Here is a 24,513-nt window from a genome sequence, read left to right on the forward strand (position 1 = left end):
ACAAAAGGCTTTCACTGTAAAAAAGAAGATACTTGTTAAAGAAATTACAGGTCTTGATTCCAAAGTTCCTCACAATCTGGAGGCCTCATATTAAAGTAAAGGCAATATCCATGTTGCAATTTCCTTGTACAGTTTTTCTCATAACTTGCAGCAAATTAGTTGAGAGATTCATTTAGTGCTGGGTTTCATCTAATCTCACTTCCTTGTCTGAAAATTAAGCACCCAGGCTAACCTATTTATTCATCTGTGCTACCTCACTCATTAACAGAGACAGGTTAGTTTTACAATTTGGCCTATGCTAAAGTGGGTAAGATAAACTCATGCTCCATCATAACTCTTAGTCCTATGCCTAGACTGTGTCTGTATTTCATTCATCATTCAGAATGTTATAGCTTTAAACTGTGATCACTCTTCTGGGTATTCATAAACTTACTAGCTAAACGTAGAGGCAATATAGCAAAGTCCTGTGTTGGATCTGAATATCCTGCAGATGTGCTGGGATGGACAAGCCTAGAGACGGACTGCTTTGAGAAAGTCTTGTTTGTTGGTCATTATAGGATTCTTCAGGGTTAGCTTTGATTTCCAGGTGCTGCCATGGGATTTCTAGTGTTTATCAAGACTTTTCTCCCACTTCACAAGCTGTCAAATATCTGCCCAGTTAGGGGAGTTCTCTCATTGTTAGTAGTAACTAAAAATTGTCCTACTTGCAGCTACGTGAATGGTAATGAGGTTTAAAACAGCTGACTGCTGAACGTTGGCAATGTTAAACAGAGACCTGTCCATAAAAACCTGTGCAATGCAGTATAATTTTATATACCCATGCTTTTATACTCTGTACAAAGTTAGCAAGCAGTCCTTTCTAACGACTTGCTATATATAAATATATATGCTATATATATAATTACTGATCTGACTTTCTGAATCCAGTCAGCAGACTAGGAAATGAATCAGGGGCAGCAGCAGGTATGGAGAGCAAACCCAGTGCTTTTCCTCTGAGCAAAAGTAGGTATCTCCAGTTTTTATCTGAGCTAATTACTCCAGGCTCTCTTTGTAGGTAGTGAAGACAGATTACCCATTTTAATGTTCAATTCATCTAATCATGAAGAAACCATAAAAAAAATAATCATATCAATCTCATTCTGAATGTAACTTTCTCTCTGCTGACTACAAAGAGAGTTTAGGGCAATGAGATGTAGATGTCTACATCAAATTTATCTACTTTGGGTCAGATATAAACATTTACAAACATGGTTGTGCAGTCAAGCTTGGCAAGTAAATATGAAGGTCTCATATCTGAAAGGACTCCATAGTGTCATAACCTGGACTGGAAGCTTAGAGAATTGCAGTGGTTCTGTGATCTCCTCAGGTTAAATTAAGATGAAACAACACCAAACGATGAGTTAAAATCTTTTACTTGTGGTAGAGAACAATTTAAACTTGGAAAAGGATAATAAGCAATGTGGTCTCTTACAAATCTATAAGGGGAAAAAAAAAAAAAAAAGGAAAGAAAAAGAAAGGAGAGAAAGAGAGTCAAAGAAATCTGGGTGACCACCCCCGAATCCAGCATTGTCTCATGTCTGGTAATCCTGGGTGGTGGGTGTACACACAACAAAGTTTCTGTTGCCCTCTTTAAATTCATTTTATTAGCTGATTAGCATACTAGAAAAGGAGGGGCAGGTATTCCATAAATTCATTTTCATGAGAGTCGAGGTAAAAGGTGGAGCAGGGGTTCCAGTTGAGTCGATGGTCATTGCCTAGCTTTGGTTTTTCCTCTGTTCCCAGAGATCTTATCAGTCATGCCAGAAATGACCACCTCTTATCAAGTTCTTGTTACCACTTCAAGGGTGAAGGCCCATTAGTCATTAGCAAGTCATTAGCAAGGCAAGCATGGTGTCTGGCTTGCACAATTGCTCAGTCCATATCTCCCCCTTTGAGGCTTATCTAAGGAGTTTGTCAATGCAGCTACAAGGGTGTGTGGGGGTCCATCCTTCAATACACTCCTGCTTCCTTGGGTGACATTCTTTAGACTAATCTAAAGGCCACAGCTTGTCCTTGAGGTTTTCTGTGTTGATGAATGTTTAAGGCATTTCTTCCTTCAGTTCCTTACACATAGGAACACTGGATGATTAGATTTGGCTGTGATTATATGTTATGAAGACTTTTGTATCAGAATCACATTAAACTACACCTGTTCATAATACTTCATAACCCCACAACTAGACCAAGAGATACTTTCTTCCTCGAAGGACTATGCTCAACATAAACATCAAACTTTTTTGGTTTATGCAATCGACAATAACAGGTTTTTGCCTGTATCAATTTGACTATACAACCCCATGAATGGCAGGACAGATGAAGAGACAGTGTCTGGTGGTAGGGAGAAAGCATGAGAGAGATCATAAAACTGGTAAACTGATATTACCATAAAAGCTTTGTAGAGTTGAAGCTGCAGTTCAGAGACTTAGCTCTTAGGGAGCTCTTAGGAGACTCAAGCTCCCTTCCCTAGCTGCTTAGTATTGCATTTCCCCTTAGCATTCCATGTTTTTTAGATGATCTTTAATGTTGCATTTGTAACAGTCTGTTCTGTTTGGGTTTCTTTAGCAGTTTGTGTCTGTTTTTAAGCCATGAGTTAAAAAAGATCCAGGTTCTTAAGCAGTAAATGTAATTTTGATGGAATTCCATGCATTTTCCATCCATTGAGAGGTGATGCTTACTGTGACTATAAAGCTAAACTTCATTGCCTTGATAAATAGTTCAACTTTTGGCTGCTCAGCAGAAGGATGTTCTAGGGTCCTTAAACTAGTAAGCTCTGGGCTAAACATCTCTGCAAATGGTAATTCGTCTTTTGATTTTATTTGATACATGAAATTATCCATCACTTTTTCAAGGAAAAATAGTCATGACGATGCCTGCCTAGCTAATAGTACCTGCCCCCAGCAATGGGACAGTGTTGTAGTCCTATGGTAATGAATCACGGAGTCATAGTTTGTTGGATAGAGTAGTTTGTTGGAAGGGATCTTAAAGATTGCCTATTTCCAAACCACCTGCCATGGGCAGGGACACCTTCCACCAGCCCAGGTTGCTCAAAGCCCCATCCAACCTGGCCTTGAACCCTGCCAGGGAGGGGGCAGCCACAGCTTCTCTGGGCAACCTGTGCCAGTGTCTCACCACCCTCACAGTGAAGAACTTCTTCCTTACATCTAATCTAAATCTACCTTCTTCCAGTTTAAAACCATTACCCCTCATCCTACCCTAAACTCCCTGATAAAGAGTCCCTCCCCAGCTTTCCTGTAGCACCCTTTAAGTACTGGAAGGCTGCAATAAGGTCTCCCCAGAGTCTCCTCTTCTCCAGGCTGAACAACCCCAACTGTCCTCATAAGGGAGGTGCTCTGGGCCCTCTATCATGTTTGTGGCCTGTAGTGGTTTGAACTCAGCCAGCAACCAGTTGCCATGTGGCCAGATGTTCACCGTCTCCCATGGTCCCTCCTCGATGAAGTAGGTTGAATAAAAAAAAAAAAATAAAAATCTACTAATAGTAACAAGAAACAACAGTAATAAATGTAAATCCAACCAAAAGCAGTGGCTTACCGAGTGTGGCAGCAGGTACTTAGCCCGCCCTCCCCCCCTCCAAGCAGCAATCCAACCTCACCAGAAAATCCCACAACACTGACATGGAAAAACTGAAAATGGTTCCCCTGAGAGAGAGACCAGGTCTGCCTATATACACTCAGCATGACGTCACATGATATGAAATACTCCAATGATAGATTGGGACATGGCCCTCCAGCTGTGTTCCCTCTCAGCCTAAGGAAAGTTAACTCTATCCTGGCCAAAACCAGATCATGGCCCTCCTCTGAACCCACTCAAGTAGGTCCATGTCCTTCTTATGCTGGGGCCCCAGGGCTGAACAGTACTTCAGGTGGGGTGTCATGAGAGCAGAGTCGAGGGGGAGGATCTCCCCCCTTGACCTGCTGGCCACACTTTTCTTGATGCAGCCCGGGACACGGTTGGCTTCCTGGGCTGGGAGTACATTTATGGCTCTTACTCAGTTTTCCATCCACTAATACTCCCAAGTCCTTCTCCCTGCTGCTCTCAATCCACTCATTGCCCAGCCTGTATTTTTGCTTGGGATTGCCTCAACCCATGTGCAGGACCTTGCACTTGGCCTTGTTGAACTTCATGAGATTTGCATGGACCCACCTCTCCAGCCTGTCCAGATCCTTCTGGATGGCACATCCCTGCCCTCCAGCGTGTTGACTGTGCCACACAGCTTGGTGTTATTGGTGAACTTGTTGAGGGTGCACTCAGTCCCACTGTCCATGTCGCCAACAAAGATGTTGAACATCAGCACTCTCAGTACTGACCCCTGAGGAACGCCACTGATCACTCTCCACTTGGACATCAAGCCATCGATCTCAACATTCTGAGTGTGACCACCCAGCCAATTCCTTATACACTGAGTGGTCCATCTGTTAAATCCACGTGTGTCTAATGTAGAGACAAGGATGTCATGCAGGACAGTGTCAAATGCTTTAGACAAGTCTAGTCACATGACATCAATTGCTCTACCCTTATCTACGAATACTGTAACCTTATTGTAGATGGCCACCAAATTTGTCAGGCATGATTTGCCCTTATTGATGTCATGTTGGTTGTTACCAATCACCTTGTTTTCCATGTGCCCTAGCATAGTTTCCAGGAGGAAGTGCTCCATGATCTTGCCAGACAGAGAGGTGAGATTGACTGACCTGTAGTTGCCCAGGTCTACTTACTTTTAGCATTTTAAAAATGGGAAAATGATTTGAGCTGTGTCACTTCTGTCTGATGTGTTTTATAAGCATCAGGTTGTTTAATACAGGAAAAACATGTCATCATGGAGCATGCACTCTGCCAGAACAAATATCAATAAGTAGACTCTATTTATTTTTAATAGACTTTCCATATTTCTAACTGATGTGGTTTTTATGCTTATGCATAACACAGTATTCAAATTAGAAATATGGTGGTGCTTCTTTATCTCTGATTTAACTAACAAAAAGTTTTGTCGAAGAATGTAGTGTAAGTTTTTCTTCTTTAAAAAATAATCGTGTCTTTAATAACACTACGTCACACCGAAGGATATATAACATATAAGAAAAAAGTAGGTAAAGATATATATCATGGGTCTGGCAAGTACTTTATAGCCTAAGGGGCAAATTCTCAGCTGGAGTAAACTGGAGTAGCTCTTTGAAGTAAATACGCTTATGCAGTGTACACTGACAGTCAGGCTCTGGGGCAGACAGGCAAGCACAACGCACAGTGGCAGGATGATTCTGTGCCAAGAAGCTTTTTAATTTCACTTCCTCACAGAACCTTCCTCCACTTCTTCAGGCTGGGAATAACCTTCTGCTCCCTTTTTCCAGCTATCTGGAAATGCAACCTAAATCCTGGACAAAAATCCATACTACAGAGAAAACATTTAAACAGGACAGGAGATGTGTGTCACAAATATGAATGCAAAATCTGATAGCAAATGCAGCTCGTGTTGACACTGCCCTAGGAAGCAATGGAAATATATAGGGTAAAGAAAATTTTCTGGATGGCTTCTTTCTACCCATTGTGACTTCTGTCCTTAAAAAGACAAAAAAAAGGGTCAGCTTTTGTTGTGTCTAATGCTCACAAATGTTTTTCATGCACTGAGTTGCTTCTTCCAGTCATTGAATGCCAGCAGCCAAGGGATTTCCTTGGAAAGGTCTCAGTCCTGAACACTGATGTCATTGTCAGGTGAAGCGTTCCCAAGGAAAGCCTGTTTTCTTCCACTTACCATACAGGAAGCTCAGAATGACTATGGGATGTAGGCAATGTAGTTATCCAAAAGGGATGGGGCAAGTCCTGTCCCTAGTCTCTGGTTTGCTAGTCATGTAACTCACACAACAATGAGCATCTTCATAAGATGTTTTTCATGAGATAAACACATCAGAGACAGCCCGTTCTGTTTTGCTCTGTGAGTGGTAATTTGATGAGAACGAACCTTAAGTTCCAAACATCTGGTAGGGGCACAATGTTTCTGTCTGTGGCTGTCTACCTACATCCCAACCACCTTCTTGAGAGAAAAAACTCCTTGATTTTGAGCTATTTGTGCATAAGTAAGTGCAAACCTAAAATCCCATGTGCAGTATGATCAGCACCCTTGAGTAAAGAGTCAGAAGCTCAGCTGTCAAAGGGTTAATGTCATATTTGCTGCCAAATCTCTCGTGACTGTCCTTTTCCCTCTCCATGACAGCGTGCAAGCAGTGCAGTTAGCAGGGTCAGCACTCAGACACTGATCTTGAGGTGGTGGCACACATCAGCAGAGGATGTCTGGCCCAGCAGGTTGATTCAGCGTGCTTCCTGAGTCCCAAGCTCCCTCCCAGGAACGGGGCAGAAGTGTGTGTTTTCAAAGAGCACATCAGACTGTCTCTGTCTGGCAGCTATGTTCTTCCACCATATTCAGAGAAGCTAAGCTGTACTTCACTACATTTGGCAACTTAAAAAAATATTAGCTTCATCTCTGAGTTTCAATAGGTGCACGGTGGTGTTTTCTAACCTCTTGACCTCCAAACTTTCTTAGATATACCTGTCAATCCTGCTTAACCTTTTACCAGCAAATTGTAATGTCACAAGCCCCATTAATCTTGAACATAGGAAACTTCACTTAGAGGCATGTGATGAACTGAAGGTCTGCCATTCAAAGCACCCTTTGGGACCAGAAAGAAATAACTGGGAAGGGGGAGCAGAGCAAGGATTATTAATCTTTTAGTCTGTGATTTTAAAACAGACCTACTCCTAGTTCTAATGGTTGTTACCGACAAAGAAAACAGCAGTGAAAGGAGTGGTTAAAATGTGATCAGATCTGTTTTGCAATCTGCTGTTGCACGCCTTGCTAATTTTAATGTATTAAACATAACAATATGCCACATCTAATCCAAAATAATAAAAAGAGGCATCTATGTTGTGTCTGTCTATAACTAGTGGGCTTGCCTTTCTCAGAAGAAATTGGCTAGCTTCCGTGATCCAGAATTTGTCATGATCAAAGCACATTTTGCAAAGAATGCAGAGGATGATTTTGCTTAAAAATCAGCTGCCGAAACAAACATCTAAGCTTTCATTTATTTCTCGTATGGCAGCATTAAAATAATTGGCAGCACTGCAGCAAGCGTAACAGTAAAATGTATTTGTGCTTCATGCCACAACAGAATGATTTTAGTCGAGGCTAGCACAACTTGAATGCCAATAAGGTACTGAGAGCTGTGAAACATAACCACCACACAGTATTTGAGGTTTAGGATTTACTCAACTTACTACAAAATCAATAATGGGATCGTTTGTAACAAAATCTGTTTGCTGAGAAGGAATGTCAGTGCAGGTATTCATCACAGGAACGGGATGCAGACAGTACAGGGCCAAAGCCAAGGATACAAATGAAGGTCTTTTACAGTACACTGGTTAACAGCTGACAGTTGCAGGAAGTCTTGGAGACGAGAAGGATCTTAATGGGAACAAGTGGATGGGAAGACATTATGGAGTGTAAACATCCACAAAATCATTGAATTATTTTTGAACTCATGTTTCCCAAGACTAGCTGGAATCACCATCCCCTGTCATCAAAATGTTTCTTGGTTTCTCTTGTGAATACTGTTTTCTGGCTGAGTGAAGCCACTGATAGTAAAAGCCCTCAGTTTTCCTCCCCAAATCTGTTCTGGCCTGTGGCAGAAATGGAATTTTGTATCCTTTATATAGTTCATTAAATTTTTCATTTGTATTTTTCCTTCTCTGCCTTAATTGTGCCTCAGGTCATAGTCTCTCCAAATTAGAACGTAAAGCCAAAAATATCAGTGTTCAAAACACAACTGTGGTTTCCAAGGGAAGGGTGTTACAGCTATATCACACAAGTCACTGTTTTTGAAAGAACTTGTGCTATCTTTTCAAGCTGAGTATCACAAAATAGAAATACCTTAATTTGTCAGGTACTCACAAACCTTGGTCTTCAATCATCTTTTGTAAGGAATGGATCTTGTTTCAAGCATATAGATATTTACCTTGTAGCAAGACTTACCTAAAATTAAATTTGTCAGATTTTTTTTTCAGTTATAATTATTTTTCTGTTGTGTTGGAACATCCATTTTGTTCCTAGTCATGTTCAGTGAAAGTATATGTCTAGAAATGTCTAGACAAAATGTGTGTAAAACCATTCTTCATCCTGTCAGAAAGGACCATCATTCTTGTAGGAAACAGTCTCTTCTCACTCTTCTGGATTTGTTTTTGTATGCATAAGCAATTCCAATTACATGGATCAAGCAATGCCACACATTGCTTCAAAGCAAAGGACTGTGTTGCCCTCCTCTAGCATCAGCTTGTGGCCCTGCATATGTGAAATGGGGCAGAAAACTGCCCCCTTTGCTGTTGTTTACTGTTCAAAGGTGTATGTGTTGGTAGAGATACTGTCATCTTTGCCAGACCAAATCACACCATTTTCCATGTTCTGATCTCCTCAGTATCTAGCTTTGGACTAGGTGTCTCCTAATCTATATTTATGAGAGCTGCGAATGATTCAGACCATCTTCTGTTCATCGTCTATACTTTGACACTGCTTGGCTGTGTATTCAGCAGGAATTGGTAAGCAGAGACTAAACTGAAGATTGTAACAGGCGCTTTGGGTATGGCATCTACCTTTTCTGTGTGGAGTCAGAATGTGGCAGTTCTGAAGAGTAGAGACTGCACTAGTCATAACAAAATTGGCTTTAGAGGCCACTGTAGGTGGTCTGAATATGGGTCCAAGATCATATAACCTCCCACCAGAACCTATGAGAAAAGAGGATGAAGTTCACTTATGGTAAAACGTTCATTATCTTTTAAAAATCTGAAACTGTTAGTCTTGGCACAGGATCAGCATTAACATTCAGAATTTACAGTATGATGTTGGAATTATGCAGAAGAAAATGATTCTGTGTATTTAGGATTAACAGAAAGTCCTACAGATTCAGAATCTGCTGGAAAGACATCCGGAAGAAAACCAGTTGGTGATAAGTTGCCCTACTTTCTTAGGGAGAATTGAAATGGATGGTTTGATTTCTGTAGTTGACAAAACAGTTTTGGAGGATGCTGCTGGACATACAATAGCAGGGCAGTAAAAGAGTAACATACCGGTGGATTAAGTACCCAGTTAAACTCAATCACGTATCTTGAAACAACCACTACAACTGCAGCACCTGGTATCTGCCATTATCACTGCAAGTTAGTTGGCACAGAAAGACAAAAATTTTTACAATGAATATTACTATGAATCATAGTACTATCAAATGTTCTTCAGAAATGAAAACTCAACACTGTGTTCACATCACAAATAAGGACAAAGTTTCTAACATCTCTTTTATATAGCACAGCCCACATCTGTCTGACAATAGTGACTCAAACCTACAAAAATAAAATAGCGACTAAGATGTTCTTAAGTGCTTAAGGTGTAAGCAGAACAGTCAGTTCAAAAGATAAAAATGGGTGAAACAATTTTAAATGAATAACTGAATAATGACATCTCTGTCAGCACAAATAAAAGCAAGAGTTTAAACTTTGGTGTTATGAGAAAGGATTAAAGGTTTTTACAACATGAAGATTTTTTTGTTCCTTTGCAGCATCTGATACCAAGTAAATGAATCTCTGTGTAATGAGCCAAATCTGCCACAGATTTTAGTGAGTGACTCTAATATGGTGGCAGATGGTGTAAATCAGTGCAAAATTTAGCAGTAGGTGTTAACTGGAATATGTGATGTTTTCAGGGACTCGTATACATGTAACCCATGATTTCCATCTGAAATCACAACATGAAAGCATGAGCTCTCAGACTATTCCTTTCATTTAAGTTGTCACTAGTCTTCTGATTTGAAGAAATGGTACACTAAGGGTGTAGTGAAGAAAGGGTACACTAAGAAGTCAGAAGACAGAAACTAGTGACAACCAGAAATTAAAACAGATGTTTAGCAATTTAGAGAAAAATCTCCCTGGACAAAGAGCTGCCTGATGCTGCATAATTAGACAGTTTTTCCATATCTTCACTTTTAGGATAACTTCAGAGAAGGGTTTGGCAGAAGGGAACCAGTCAGCTTGAAGAAGAGCTCTCTAGCTCTCTGATTGTGTGGCACATGTTGGAGGGATAAAGTCCAGGAAACAGGACTCTTGACTAAGCACATTTAAATACTGCTCAATGCTGTGGAGAGAAAGGTCAAGGACAACATACGGTACTTACAGTTTTGGTACTTACAGTTTTTCTTTTTTCTTTATTTTGTTGATATGTCTTTAGGAACAATTTACCGCTTTTGCAAATCAGCTTGTGATTTTCTGTACTGGCTTTATGTACTGGTTACAACTTACCAAAGAAATATTTTCTATAAATATTGCACTCATCTTTTCCCCTGATCCTTCAACTCATTTTTATGTTGAAATATAGTACAGTCAGGGACAGTGCAGAACTGTATATTCCCAGAAGAACTCAAGTACCTTGCATGTTTACTTAGGCATTCTCTTTCTCTAGAGCAATATGATCCTTCCTCTTTCCGGGCATGGCTTGTAACCTTTATCCTGTGTCTTCCATATATGTGGTGTTTTGTCTGGGGCACTTTGTAGCCACCAGATACCAATATGATTCCTATGTTTCAAATGCAGATTGTGAAAGTAATTTGCTCATGAAAGAATAGGGACAAGTACTAAAAAATATTATTCTCTCATCTATTCTTTATATTAAGGTAAGTAACTATATGCCCTTGAATGACTGGTGTACTAAGGTGAGGACCTTCTGTTTCATACAATCTTTAGAAAAACTGTGACCAGGCATGTGATGAGAAGGATTATTGATAGAGAGTGAATACACAATGATCCAAACTAATTTATCTCTTAAACTTACGTACAAAAAGTGAACATATTAGGATCCTAAACACTCTACGGACAGTCTTTAGCCATTAAGGAGAGATAGGCACCTTTGGGCAACAATTCATAGAGAAACAGAAAAGATCTCAATAATAATTAATTTCACAGTCCTTTCCACTAAGTCTAGTTGATTATTTCTAACTGCCTGCAACATTTTATGTTTGGCCCTGTTGAATTTTTTAATATTTTTCTAGTTCGTATTTTCAAGTTATGAAGAAATCTGTCCTCTAGGGTATGAGCAGATATCTACTGCCCATGCCCTGACATTCAGAGGTCATCATCCTCTGTGAACTTTATAAACCCTGTGATCCACCACTGAGGTTATGGATGAATCAATATATGAGGAACACCACACCCATAATATATACTTACAGGACTTGGGGTCCTTCTTAGTCTTTCCATGGTAACATAGAATGACTGACAAACATTCTCTTTGTGCAGGTGCTTCTGCATGGTTTTACATGCAGGCAACAACAACTCATCCACATCTTAGACAGGTTGAAGCACCATCCTGTAAGCCTGTCTGTCCTCTACTGTTGACTACAGAAACAACTAGATTCCTAAGATCCCAGTAAAGACTTTAAGATTTAGTGGGGAAGATGCCATCCTTTGTAACCACAGTGTAATCATGAAGTCCTATGTGAGGTCTCAACTTCTATATGTCTCTAAGGATTTTCCTGTTTCTTTCCTCATAATATGATTTTTTTTTTTTTTTAATTAAAAAAGCTTGCACTTTGATATTAGGAAATATTAATGTCCTGAGGTGGTTTCCTCTTCCAACTTCCCTGTCACAAATTAATTATTTAGATTGAGCAATAAAAATATCTGATGTAAAGAATAAGGGGCAAATCCTCTATCCCTCTGCATCTTGTGTGGAAATTTGCACTATTGAAAGTGAAACTTAAGACTTTCACATTACTTCTTTACATATTTAGAAACCTTTTGTCAAAGATTAATTCTACTTGTTTTAAGTAAATAATTTCAAAAGTAATTTTAAATTTCTGTGACTTTTGTCACCCTTTAGAGGTGCTTAGAAGTGACTAGAGGCAGCCTAAACCCACAAATACTCATTCTTTAGGCATCCCAAACAAATACTCCCAAAATCAAAGACAAAGAAGTTGTCACAAAGGGCTTCTGTGAAAGATTTGCTATTGTTTCAAGTAATTATGTTCAACTTCCCTGGGATTAACTCTATCAAAATGCAGAATTTCTTACTTATAATATTTTTTTTTTTTTTAAAAATCTCTAGACCAAGTCAAGGCAGGAAAAAAAGTTTGCCTTTTTTATTTTTCCTGGAGCCATGCAAGTAAGTTTGTGATTATGTTAAAATGTTTAGAAAGTAAGCTTAAATTCAGTAGGCAAACCCACAAATCTTCATGCATTGAATTTCCAAAATAAAATAGGTATATTTTATATAATAAAATAAATTACTAGGTAATATCAATATATTTGAAGGGCAAAATAAAAAATCATGGTGTAAATCAGTGTTCAAAAATGGTTAGTGATAACTGAGTGAAGAAGAAAGTATGAGGACAAAAGCAAAGAGGTGGTTTGATAACAAATAAGATTTTGTGGTTTGTTGGATCTGGGCCATGCTTCAGTCAGAGCAATACACCACGGACAACTGATGGATTTATTCAATGAATAGCTCTGGTTACATCCCCCTGAATGAGAGAACTGGAAAATGATTCTCATCTCTTCTGTTATTATTGATAAAATCTCATTTACACAAGCATGTTCTGTAAAAAAACCCAAATAGTTATCCTGAAAATGAATTGTGGTGAAAGATTACCAGTGATAGACTTTAACTAAACTAATTTAATGCCTACAGCTTAAATGTTTGGGCTGAAATGTTTTAAGGTAGGAAATACTTTGAAAAAACCTAGTGGCTTTCTGGAGAATTTGGACAACTTTTGTTTTGAGCCATGAAAGCCTAGACTTCACATTGCTTCTTTTGATGGGGTGAACTAAGTTTTGTGACATATTAACACCACCAAGTAATTTCTCATGTGTTTCTCTGCATTCCAATACTGGTTGCATGTAGGCTGTGCTTCGACTACATCTAGTCCTGCCTTTACAACTCTTTGTATTCCCTAAGTGGAGAGCTGAGGATTTCCCTTCTGCCATGAAGTCTAAGGTCAGTGAGGAGCTAAGGTGACTGATTGCCTCAGTCCCTCCTAGATGCCTCAGGGGAGAAGAGCTAGGGACAGAAGTGTTGAGGGATGTCAGTGGTCCTGCTGGTGTACCTGTGGTCATTGCTGAGAGTTTCAGGAACTGCTCTTAATTATGCTGAGAATGAACTGTTCCTAGCTCCATGGACTGGAGGGAGGGAATACAGCCTCAAGTTGTTTTTACAGTCTTTGAGCCCAATGTTTCTGTCATATTACACCACTGCTTTGAGAAAGGCTTGGTTGTCTTTACCGTACTGCTCTAATTTTTGCAGACCTTTTCCAGCTGCCATATCTTGCAATCTGGTTTATAAAGGGGAGTGGGACACATGAAAATGGCTTTTTAGGCTTTTTAGTGTTCCTAATGCTAATTCAGAATGAGTAAAAAATGTTGAGGCTTCAGAGTCACCACCACACTGAGTAGAAGTTTCTTCTCTTTCTCCTATGGTTTTATAAGTGGGAGAAAGAGATGGAGTGATCCATAATACATGGAGACATTGCACCTTCTGTGGGTCTGATGGCCTTTATGGAGATCATTCCTCATGTCCAGTTCTCTTGGAAGTCTTATGTGCCCTACTTATCCTCAAAGATGTTTCTTCTTGAAAAAATACACTTTAGGGGATGAATAAAGCAACATTGAGCTGTCACTGCTGACAGATAGTTCAGAAGACCTCCTTCCCATATTAATTCTCTTGCCTTTGGATATTTTAATAGATTCTCGTATTAGAAATGAACTCAGGTCAGTAGTTACAAAAAGTGCAAATTGGAGCTGCAGTTCTCCCAACAAATCAGTCAGTTTTGCCAGCTGCCTTCCATTTGGGCAGCTCACAATACCTACTTAATGATTAAACTGGAAAGAGAAAACTAACTTCCCTGAGAGTGGCAGAGGCATTCTCATGTAGGCACCATGAAGAATGAAAAAGCTGGGGGAGCAAGGTGGGGAGTTTCCATAATGCTTTTGTATCATACATTTAGTGTGAAAGCTGTGTTTGAGTTTACAAGCAGAACAGCTGGGCATTGACACCCTGAGGACAAGGGATGCGGCTCTAGTCTGGTGGGGAGTATGCCTGGCAGGGCCTTTGGTGGAAGGCATGGAGTAGATCACCCACTGCAGTTTTGCTTTGAATTCTTATCATTGGCTTTTCCTTTGTTCAGCTCTGGGCACCCATGTTCCTCTGCAACTGGTGAATCATGTGCATGCTTGACAGAGGTATAGGGGCTGAAGATTTTATCTTGGTGGATCCTATGAAATTCTGAATGTGTGTAAAACTGCTGTCAGAAAGAGCTAGAGCTCCTTATTGATGAGCAAGTCGTCAGACACTATGTTTCCTCTCCTACATTACCTCTCATGATTCCCTGGCTTCCAGAATCCGATTGAAAAGCTATTTTAACTTTCCCTGGATATATCCCCCAAATTCAACCAATAAATGGTCCATCCTACCCTCTCCCAAAAACTTTCATAAATCTAGTCTCCTCCTGCAATCTCAAAATTCGAGAGGCTGAGATCTCTTGCAGAGAACTGCATATAAGCTTTCTCATACTGCCAGCCTTAGCCCTCACTGCAGGAGTTAGATGCTACTGTCAGGTTTATTAGCACAGAAACAATTGAGTCCCTTCATTTCCAACAAATTCAGGACACAATCTGAAGCTAAGGGTCTCTGTATCTCCCTTCTGTTGTAATTTTGAGGAGCACAGACACCTGAAACTTTCACAGCTGTGGAAAAAAAACAAACCCAACGAGGTATCATTAGTTAAAAACCCCTGTCTTTTGGACAAGGGGATTTTATATGGTGATTGCTAGGGAAATGATCTTTCACACCTCTCTGTCTCTTTCTGCAGCTGATCCACTTTCATGGAGGACAAGACCTTTTGCTTAGGTATTTCAGTTCATATTGGAGTTGAAAGCCAAGGCATTGAAAACAGAGATATTTATTCTTTCTGAACTTGTGTGTTAAATTTCTGTACAATACTTGACTGCAACATACTGTGGAAGTATATCCATCACAAACACCTTCTAGAAGCTGATCACCTTCATAAGCACCTATATAATTTCTATTTTTTCCCAAGATTAGACATGTAGTTAGAACTTCTCAAAAAGAAAATAAATTTGCAGGTAACAAATAATTTGCTTTAAAGATATTTATAGGAGTACGCACATATGAACATTGTACATATGTGTATATAGCCTTTAAGCCTATATTTATGTTTTATTACATATATTGCTATATGTATAATAATAATAAACAATCACCTCTAAATGGCCCATTACATGAAATGGGCTTCTACATAGAAATACCCCAGATGATCACTTCTGAAAAAATTAAAAAGTATACTGAAATTTGTTGAGATCTGACTTCCTGATGTATAGGTTTCATCAGTGACTTCATTTTCTCTTATTTCTATTAAATATGTGTTTGTGATGTTTGCCTTGTATGACCCTTTCTTGTGCAAATTTCAGAACTAAATAAAACAAACTAGTTCCTGGAGATAGAAACCAAATAAACAGAAAATCCACAGCACTTCTGCTGTAGATATTTGTGCAATATTTAAGGTGCAGGTGACTGGGGGACCAGAGGTTTTTAAGGAGATCCACTTGAGGTCCCTTTGGCAATGGCTGGAACGACCCATAGCCTCAGTCAACCGTGACATTTATATCGCACAAGTGAGATTTGCATTATCATGGCATGTTCTCACTCATGTAGCGTCTTAATGGTTCACAGCTAAATGCAATTTGATTGCATTGCTCTGTAAAATCAGGGGTCTCCCATTGCATGTTTTGCTGTCCATGGTTTCAAGAAATGTTTCCAAGAAGAAAGCCTAAAATGTTACCAAACTCCTCTCAGCATCTGGCCTTTGTGCCTATGCTCTTGGGAAGTCTGTTTGGCTGTACCCACGCAGCTTGCACATGTTTAACAGAGAGCACTGTTTAATTGTGGCTCATGTAGTAACTCCAGCACCTGATTTGTACCTTTGTGACAGCAGTTGCTGTGCCCTGTAAGACATCACTTTGCTCAAGTAACAGTAGAGTATATTTCACCTTGTGTGTTTTTATAAACACACCTGATCTGTACTTAAAAATGTTTCTGGCCTGGGTTTTCTACATGGAGTAGGTACAAGGAAACTGCTGTTTAACTGCTTGATTAGCTGCTGTTTGACCATTAAGCAACTATTGAAAAAAAGATTGGCACTCTCCTAATGCAGTTACACAAGTGCTATGAACCACAAATAAACAACAGAACAGATGTTGGAAGATCATCATAGAACCAGAAATTATGTATCTTTAGATTTAACATGTTGGTCTGATTCCCAGGCAGCTGATTTCCCCTTGATTATTAAACAAGAAAAGAGCAAATTGTTTGGACCAGCCTTTGTTTGGTGTTCATGCAGCGTGTAGCACAACAGGATGTTGGTCCTTCAAAAAGAAATTATAGATCATAACTCTATCTTAATGTCTGTAATGGGTTTATATAGTAATTGCTGCATCAATGCCAAAAGATTTACAAAGGTCAGAATCAAAAGGGACAGAAGACCCCCGTCCCTGTCCCTGCCACCAGAAGAGTAATTGTTATCAGTAGCTCCATTAATGACAAAAGTGCTGAGCTTGTTTTTTTGATCTTGCCTTAAAAACTTGATTATGTTTCACTGGTATGAATGCCTTGCTAGTAGGTTCTGCATGCTGATAACAGTCATTTTTCTTCCCACTTGATGTTGGCCACTGCAGCTGTCCTTGTAAAAAAAACCCCACAATCTCTTTATACTTTCAGCAGTGTTCTTGCTGAACAACAAAAGAGGCTCAGAGGGAGGGACCTCCTCTGATATTCCAGGAGTTGTGCATAGCAGAGAGTGTTTCAATAAGAGAACAATGAAGGACATTGTTGGATCACACTCTGCCACCCTGAAGAGGCATAAAGACTGTGTTGATTTGGAGAGAAGGATTGAAGACATTTTGTAGGCATGGAAGTGACTGTTGGGGATGCTGGCAGTGTTACTATGCTTTTCAGTTCAGGCTTGGACTCTGCCACAGATGCTCTGACCAGCACTGGCTGCTCAGCAATGAAATGACCATGACACAGGTAATGGGTTAAAGACCAGTGGTGGTAAGGAAAATGCTGATACTTACTCCATCTTTCCATCAAGTTTGTGGTGCCCTGAGAGAAGCTGTGAACATCATCCCTGTTCTTGACAGCACATCTGTCTTGTATGGGTAATAACATGTCCTCCCTCATTCTTATTGACTTTGGCATATGTAGGAAAGAGTATCTTAGAATGTATCTGGAATGGGCTCGATCTTTCTCCTCACTTCCATAGGTGTCAAAGCAATAAAACTTTGTTTCCAGAAAGTCACTCCTGTCTTCTGTGAGGCTGGAGAATCAAGCCAATCTGATCAACTATGTACTAATTTATCAATTTTGGTGATTAAAATACCCATCTCTTAGCTATAAAGTAGCTACAAATGAATTCACGTATGAATGGTAAATTCTGTAGAAGCTGTTCCAGTCTAACCAAAGGCTGTTTCCTAAAAGAAGTTGCAAATACTTTTCTTTTGTGCAAGATTTCAAGACTACAGAAGCAGAAAGGGATCCTCCCACCTCAGGCCCAGAAGACCCACAGGCCAGTTCAGGTTGTGGGGGAGACCTGTGGGCACTGGAAGATCAAGCGGAGGTCAACTGTGAGCTTTTAGAGAAGGCAGCCAGCTGGAGGGAAGGTTCCTCTCATGAGAAACACATTTCAAAGATTTTTTTGGTTCCTGTTAATTAAATAAATCTGAAATTATTTCCTGAACTGCTAGAGTTCAATCTCTTTTTCAGACTTCTTCCTAAAAGTTGACAGAATTATAGATGTGTGGCTGCTCACTGAAACACGATGATGTTTCTACCCCCAAGGTAAAGCCATGTTCATTTGGATGCACCTCTAACTCACTGGGTTTATTAGACAAGTTGTCCTACTATAACTAAAACAATTAGTGCATATCCTTGGACATTCAAACCAGTTTAAAATGATGTTTACATTGACTGACTTCAAAGGGTTTGTTTCAGCTCACTGGATAAAAGTGAAGCTTTAACTAGTATGAGTAACTCTTTATTAGATGTTCATATTCTTATAACTAGGTCAAAATTACATTGAATTAGTTACTCTGCTGCACAGTTTTAGTCTAGGAAAGCCTCCCTAATCCTTAGGATTCATTGCAACTGAGGTCTAAGGCTTTGTATCAACCAGACAGTGCTTTATTAAGTGGTTAGAACTTAACACAAACAAGATATTATTTTCCTCCAAACACCTAGTTCTCCTTCTAGTCATGTAATCTGTTTATAACTTTTCCTCATATTCTATAGTCTATCAAAAGCGATACTTTTCAACCTTTGTCTATTTGCAGATTTTTAATGCTTTTCCAAATGCAGGTCCATGGAGGTCATCATTTTAGGAAAAATAATCTTCTCTATTACTTTTATGGATCTTCCTGTCAGTAGGCTTGAGTTCTTTGGTATTTGATTTCTTTTACATCCTTCTACTTCTTTCCACACATTCATATATACTATGCTATAATGATAAGTGTAAATTATGACAAACACCACCAAAGTGACTAGGCAATTGATACTAATATGGTGCCACACTCCTCTGCACCATGTCCTGTATTTACTATTGCTTTTTGCCTTCTTCACCCTCTCACCTATATCCATCTCTTCTTCTGGTACAGTTTTCCCCTTTCTCTTCTTCCACTGCACTGGAACAAAACAGATCAGTTGGACTTACTGGGTCAGTACGGAGCCCTTGGTTCCAGGAAGGAAAATGGGTCATAAAGGAGGTGCTGGGGTGAGGTTGATGCCTCAAGGAGTGTGCAAAAAGGAAAGGAACAAAGCTGCACTGACATCATATTATACTCCATATTACACCATGGAAAAAATTCACTATTTACTAGAAGCAGTGGTTTAATGAAGAGTGAACTAATCCCATGTCCCTAGAAATGTTTCTGAGCCCTTGTCTAACACACAGTGATATTAGTTTTGTGTTACAGTTATCATGATACCTATAGTACCTTCTTTCAGAATCAGCTGTGGTTTTTTTTCAGAAAAATAGTAAATGCATTTAATGTGCTAAAGAGAAGCTTGAGTTATCTATTATTTATAATCTTTTTTTTCTTCCAATGAAAAATGCTTAAGTAAACAACATTGTATTTTTTTTTCCTTGATAGCTCTGGAATTAAACCTAACCTCTTTGTGTAAAGCTGAGTTACTATCGCCTTTCGCAACCCACTTATAAAAGGAGGATTTATGTCACCTGCCTTCAGCCACATAAAAATTAGATGTTTATTCTAAACTAGTACTTTAGGCTGTCTAAATAATCAATAGAAAGAGTTAGGTACCTCTAGGAGGTTGGTCATCTCACTTTACAATATAAATTTAAGATAAGTGGGATGCACAACTGTAGAAATGGATACATGAGACACACCAACAGTTGTAAGCACATAGATGAGTGTTTACATTAGGAATGTGTAACATCAGAAGAGGGAAATCCACCTCATATTCCCAAAAACCCTCCTTATGCACCATTGTTTGATTCACTCAGGTTATGATTTCAGAACATGTTCAGTCTCATGGATTTGCTGGAGTGGCACCAGACAGTATCAGCATCATAAAACAAACCTAAGTCAACAACCAAATCTTTTCTTTTGTTTATAAATCAGCCTCAGTTTGAAACTGGCTTCACATTTAACTAGATAGAGCATGCAAAACCCCCTGATTTTCTGTTCATCACCTCCAAGTAGTTCTACAATATAGCTAGAAGAGAGCATCATTTCAAATCTATTGACAGAGAAGACATCAGCTTTATGCAGTCATTTATCAGAAGTATACACTTTAATCCTTACACTTAATAGCTGCTGAGCTCTGCTTTACTTGTCTGTGCAATGTTTTATAATACCAAGGTAGTACTGCTTGCCATTCTGTATTGATTTAATCCTTTATTTCTTCTTTTTACTGACTTTTTAAATTTTATTTTTCATTATTTGAGTTTTCTTTGCAAGCCGTAAAACATGCCTTTGTTCACTGAAACACATCTTACCTTCTGCACATATCCTCCCTTCTTTTCATCTAGAACAACAAACTGGAGATGGACTAATTAGTGTCTAAATGCTGTTTTGCATGTGTCTTACTAGTGTGAGAAGATACTAATTTCAGATTTTCACAAACTAGGAAGGTATACCAAAACAGATCTGTTCAATCTTTGCTTCTTACACTCTTCAGACTTTTCTTTAGTTTTGTTTTTTCTTGCAGACATGGTATGGCAAATAGACCTTTAAACTAGATCTGTATATATATTATATTTGTCCCATTTATTTATTTCCTGTGTTTCCACTTATTTTATGACTTCTAGTGAGTCCCGTGGACTAACACACTTTTATTTTATCCGGTGCTTGAAGTCTTTCTCTGCGTTTCCCTGGGTTATTGTAAAGCATAAGGAAAGACAATCTCTCTGAACCAAAAGTCTCTCAAGCAAAACTCAGTGCTATGCTTAATATGTTTGTTTTGCTGCTAAAATTTGTAATTATTATGTGGTGGTATTGGTTTTATTTTAATTATAATTATTTAAGATTCAGTGTCCTTCCATCAAAACAGTGTTTGAATACTTTCATATCAGATACAAAAGCAGATTCTTCTAATCTTAAAGGGAAATATAATTTGTCTATGGCAGTAGGTATAAGCTAATGACAAGATCAGATGGGTGGCAACTGACATATTACTTAGTTGTACTATTTCATAATGTGTTTTTAATTGTTGATTTGTCCGACACAGCTTATAATGTCCTTCACAATAGTGAACTGCAACTGAAAAGAGAACCCAACAACATAGGTAATATTAAAAAAATGTAGGAAAATTAATTTCTGGGTTCATGCCATGTTTTTTTTTTTGACAGCTATATTCATCAAGTAAAGGTTGAGAGGTAGGAAAAAGCTTTAAGAAATAATGAGAAACTAGAAATAAGATAGTAATCTTATCATGTTTAGTTATAGAAAGCTGGGTGTAAGCCAGGATTTGAAATAGGAGATGCAGAAATTAATGGCAGAGAGTGATAAGGGTTGTAAATTACATGCATTTACATGCCATCAAACTTGTCATACAGGAGGATTGTATCATGATTGACAAGGGAGAAAATATTAATTTGTAAGGATCAAGATTTTTGAGTTAATCGCATTTGATCATTTGATTCACCAAAAGTACATCACTGAAATACTTAAATGACATGAGTGAAGCATAATCATAATGAAAATGGATTTGAAGAAACCTAGGAACGCTGACTTTTCCTTCCTCTTCCACTACAAATATTTTTCTTGTGTATGTCCTTGGCCCATTCATCAGACAGTCTCATATACTTCCTGGACAGGTTTGTTGTCTTTATGCCTTTCACATGTTTTATACCCATTGTGGGTTTTAGCCTGTTTTGTTCAAATATCATATGTTCTCTTTCTTTCTGATTTCCCTGGGTACACTAAAGGGAAGCTTTTCTAGCTGTGGCTGCTCTTATCATGTACTTGAAAGTGCACGTGGGACAGAGGCTGAGGCACTCTAAAGGGTTAGTTGAAGCAGAGGTTTAGAAGATCTTTTTCTCCACCACTGTTTTTATTCCTGTAGTGGGAACTACAGGATCTACAGGAACTACGTGTGATCCCTAGCAGGGAATTTGCAGAGGCTCTAGTTGATTTTTTACCATAGATCTTCAAAGAAGATGGACTGTGATGTTATTTCCATCTTCCTCTATTTCTTCTATAATCACATTTTAGTCAATACTATGGTCTATAGCTAGGAAACCTTTGATTGCTCTCTGCATATCCAAATCTTGCTCTTTCTCCATATTGTTTGTTTTATGAAATGGTTTCTGAATGCAAGAATCAGCATAAAAGTAACAGAAAGTGAGAAGCTGCTGTAAGTAAAAGTTTATGAGAGGAATTCGGTACTCGATCTATAGTGTGCGCATTAGCTGTGTATCTGTAGATTTTCCTTAAAAGCAATGGCCAGTTTAGTTTTGCAGTCATTAGCATATGAAAGTTATAAACATGTTAAGATACTGCACAACACTGTGCACTTGTTTGGCATATCATGATTTTTGTGGTGTTTGCCCAGATCTTTATCTGTACATCCCAGCTAATCATGTCCAGATTCCTCTATGTCATGTAGACATATGCCACCTCCAAACCTTTTTGAAATGAACATTTCAAATCCTTATTTTTGGAAGATCTTCTCTGAAGTGGACCAGAAAAATTAGGTGTGCATGGCTTTGTGCTACATGCTATAATCCATCATGGCATGCTGAACAGGAATCTGTATTGACATTGGGACGTTTAGACTTAGGAATGCAGTAGAAAATTCATATTGCTTTTCCTACCCTCATATTTGTGGTTCCTCATCTTCCCACTACTCACTGATATAATGAATTTTTAACAAATATTTAGCATTTATACTGTTACTGTGCCATCAGCAAAATAGCTGAGCTAATTTAAGAGGAAACCAGGCAAAGAATCAGAAGCTTAAATCCTTCCTCTGCCCCTGACATCTTATGTGAATTTTGACATCTTGTTTTTACTGTGCTTCTATTTCTTTATTTGAAAAATAAAGCCACCACATAGTGTAGAGCGATCACAAGAAGAACAGCATGAATTATCTCAACAAATAAGATATATACACAAAAGCTTTTCCCAAATCAGGTCCTCAATAGTCAGGAAAGATAGAGGCCAAGGAAAAGGTAAGTAATAAGGAAGGTCAGATTTGATTTTATTTTTTTTTTTTTCCTGGAAAAAAATCCAGAAGATTTAGGCATTCAGAGGCTGTGGTAATGAAAACACCAGAAACACTGAAGAGTGACAGCATCACTGCTTCTATTGCTGTGGGTGTAGGACAGGATGCAGTGATAAAATAAAGTTTTTAGCATCAAGTTTGAAAGTAGCAGCAGTTCACACAATTAAGCTGGTGACTCAATGAATTGCATCTTTTAAAATTTCCCCAGCTTTGACACATCATGGGGTTGACTTTATGTCCTACTGTTTTCACATCCTTGTTGATATCTTGAATTAGCCAAGCATCTGTTACTCCAGTGAAATCAGATATCTGTTTTAATACGGTTGTTTTCAACACTGCAGTGTGTTCTGATTATTCTTGGTATTGAAAAAAAAGAAAGCATTCCTTTTTTCTTACAAAGGAAAATTATTTGTTCCATTCTACCTTTTTTCTTACAGTTCAATTAGATTTAGCTACCAGTAGCTTCTATCAAAGCTTCTCTTTATCTGATTTGGTATCTTTTATATGAAAAATTATTAAATTCAGAAAAGAAATAATATGAAATATATACCCATTAAACAACTTTCTGTAGTTCTGACTGCACATTCTTTGGGTAGTAGTAATGGAAAGGATTTTTCTCCACAAAACATCATATTTTTCTGACTGCACAGCCCTAATTTATCCTTGAAATATGCTCTTTTTAATGGTATTCTTTGACAGGATGGCTGCTTCTCCAGGTCCGGCATAACTTACTGCTTTTAACTCCCAGTGCATGCTTAAAGTAAAGGAGCAAAATGTTGTGAGATTTATGGGTATAAAATTGGAGCAATTCTAAAGAAATGAGTGGCATTGCTCTAAATTTACTCTGTGTAAAGAAAGAGTACTTTCTGGACAAGCATAAAACTCTCATATTTTTGCAACAGTCGGGGGAGGAATGCTGCACTTCTAATGCATTAATGATGATGTTGGTAGACATTGGTATCTTCTAATAAAGTGGTTTGCATTTTTCATTAGTAATGTGTGGAGTAATTCACATCTTCAAGGGAATCAAACCAGTGTATTTTCTTTGATGTTAAGAGAGATATACCTTCTTCAAACTTCTATATGGCAAACTTCTATATAGTTTTAAACAAGTTCTGAGACACAGGCCACAATAAATACTCTTGGGTCATCTGTTTTGACTTTGGTGTCCCTTGCCAAATGGTAACATAAATTATTTCCATAGGTTACATGTGATGTATACTCATAATCTCCCTATATTTTGAGGTCAGAATTCGAGCTTTAAGCTCCATGCCAACAACCATTAATGAAGTGAGTCCATTTTGCATACTGCTTGCCTAATTGCAGCTTGTAACACCCTGTCACAGAAAATCTACTAGAGTCCAAAATGTAAATCTGTTAATGAAACCATTTATGATGTAATTGGGGCTTTTCTGTAAAACACTGTATCACTGGGAAGATAAAATGCAAAATGCTTCCCTAATACAAACATGTGTGCCAAGCTGTTGGATTCGGCAGTGATACTGGCGTTCAGTGATGCTATGTAACTGCTCCAGTTTCACTTCCAGCCACTTTCTCCTAAAACATATTTTTGGATGTGGTTTCTCAAGTTAATAGAGAATTATCTGAATCTGGGGAGAATA

This window comes from Athene cunicularia (assembly GCF_003259725.1).
Source record: "Athene cunicularia isolate RWA chromosome 1 unlocalized genomic scaffold, athCun1 chr1_part1, whole genome shotgun sequence".
Taxonomy (NCBI): Eukaryota; Metazoa; Chordata; class Aves; order Strigiformes; family Strigidae; genus Athene; species Athene cunicularia.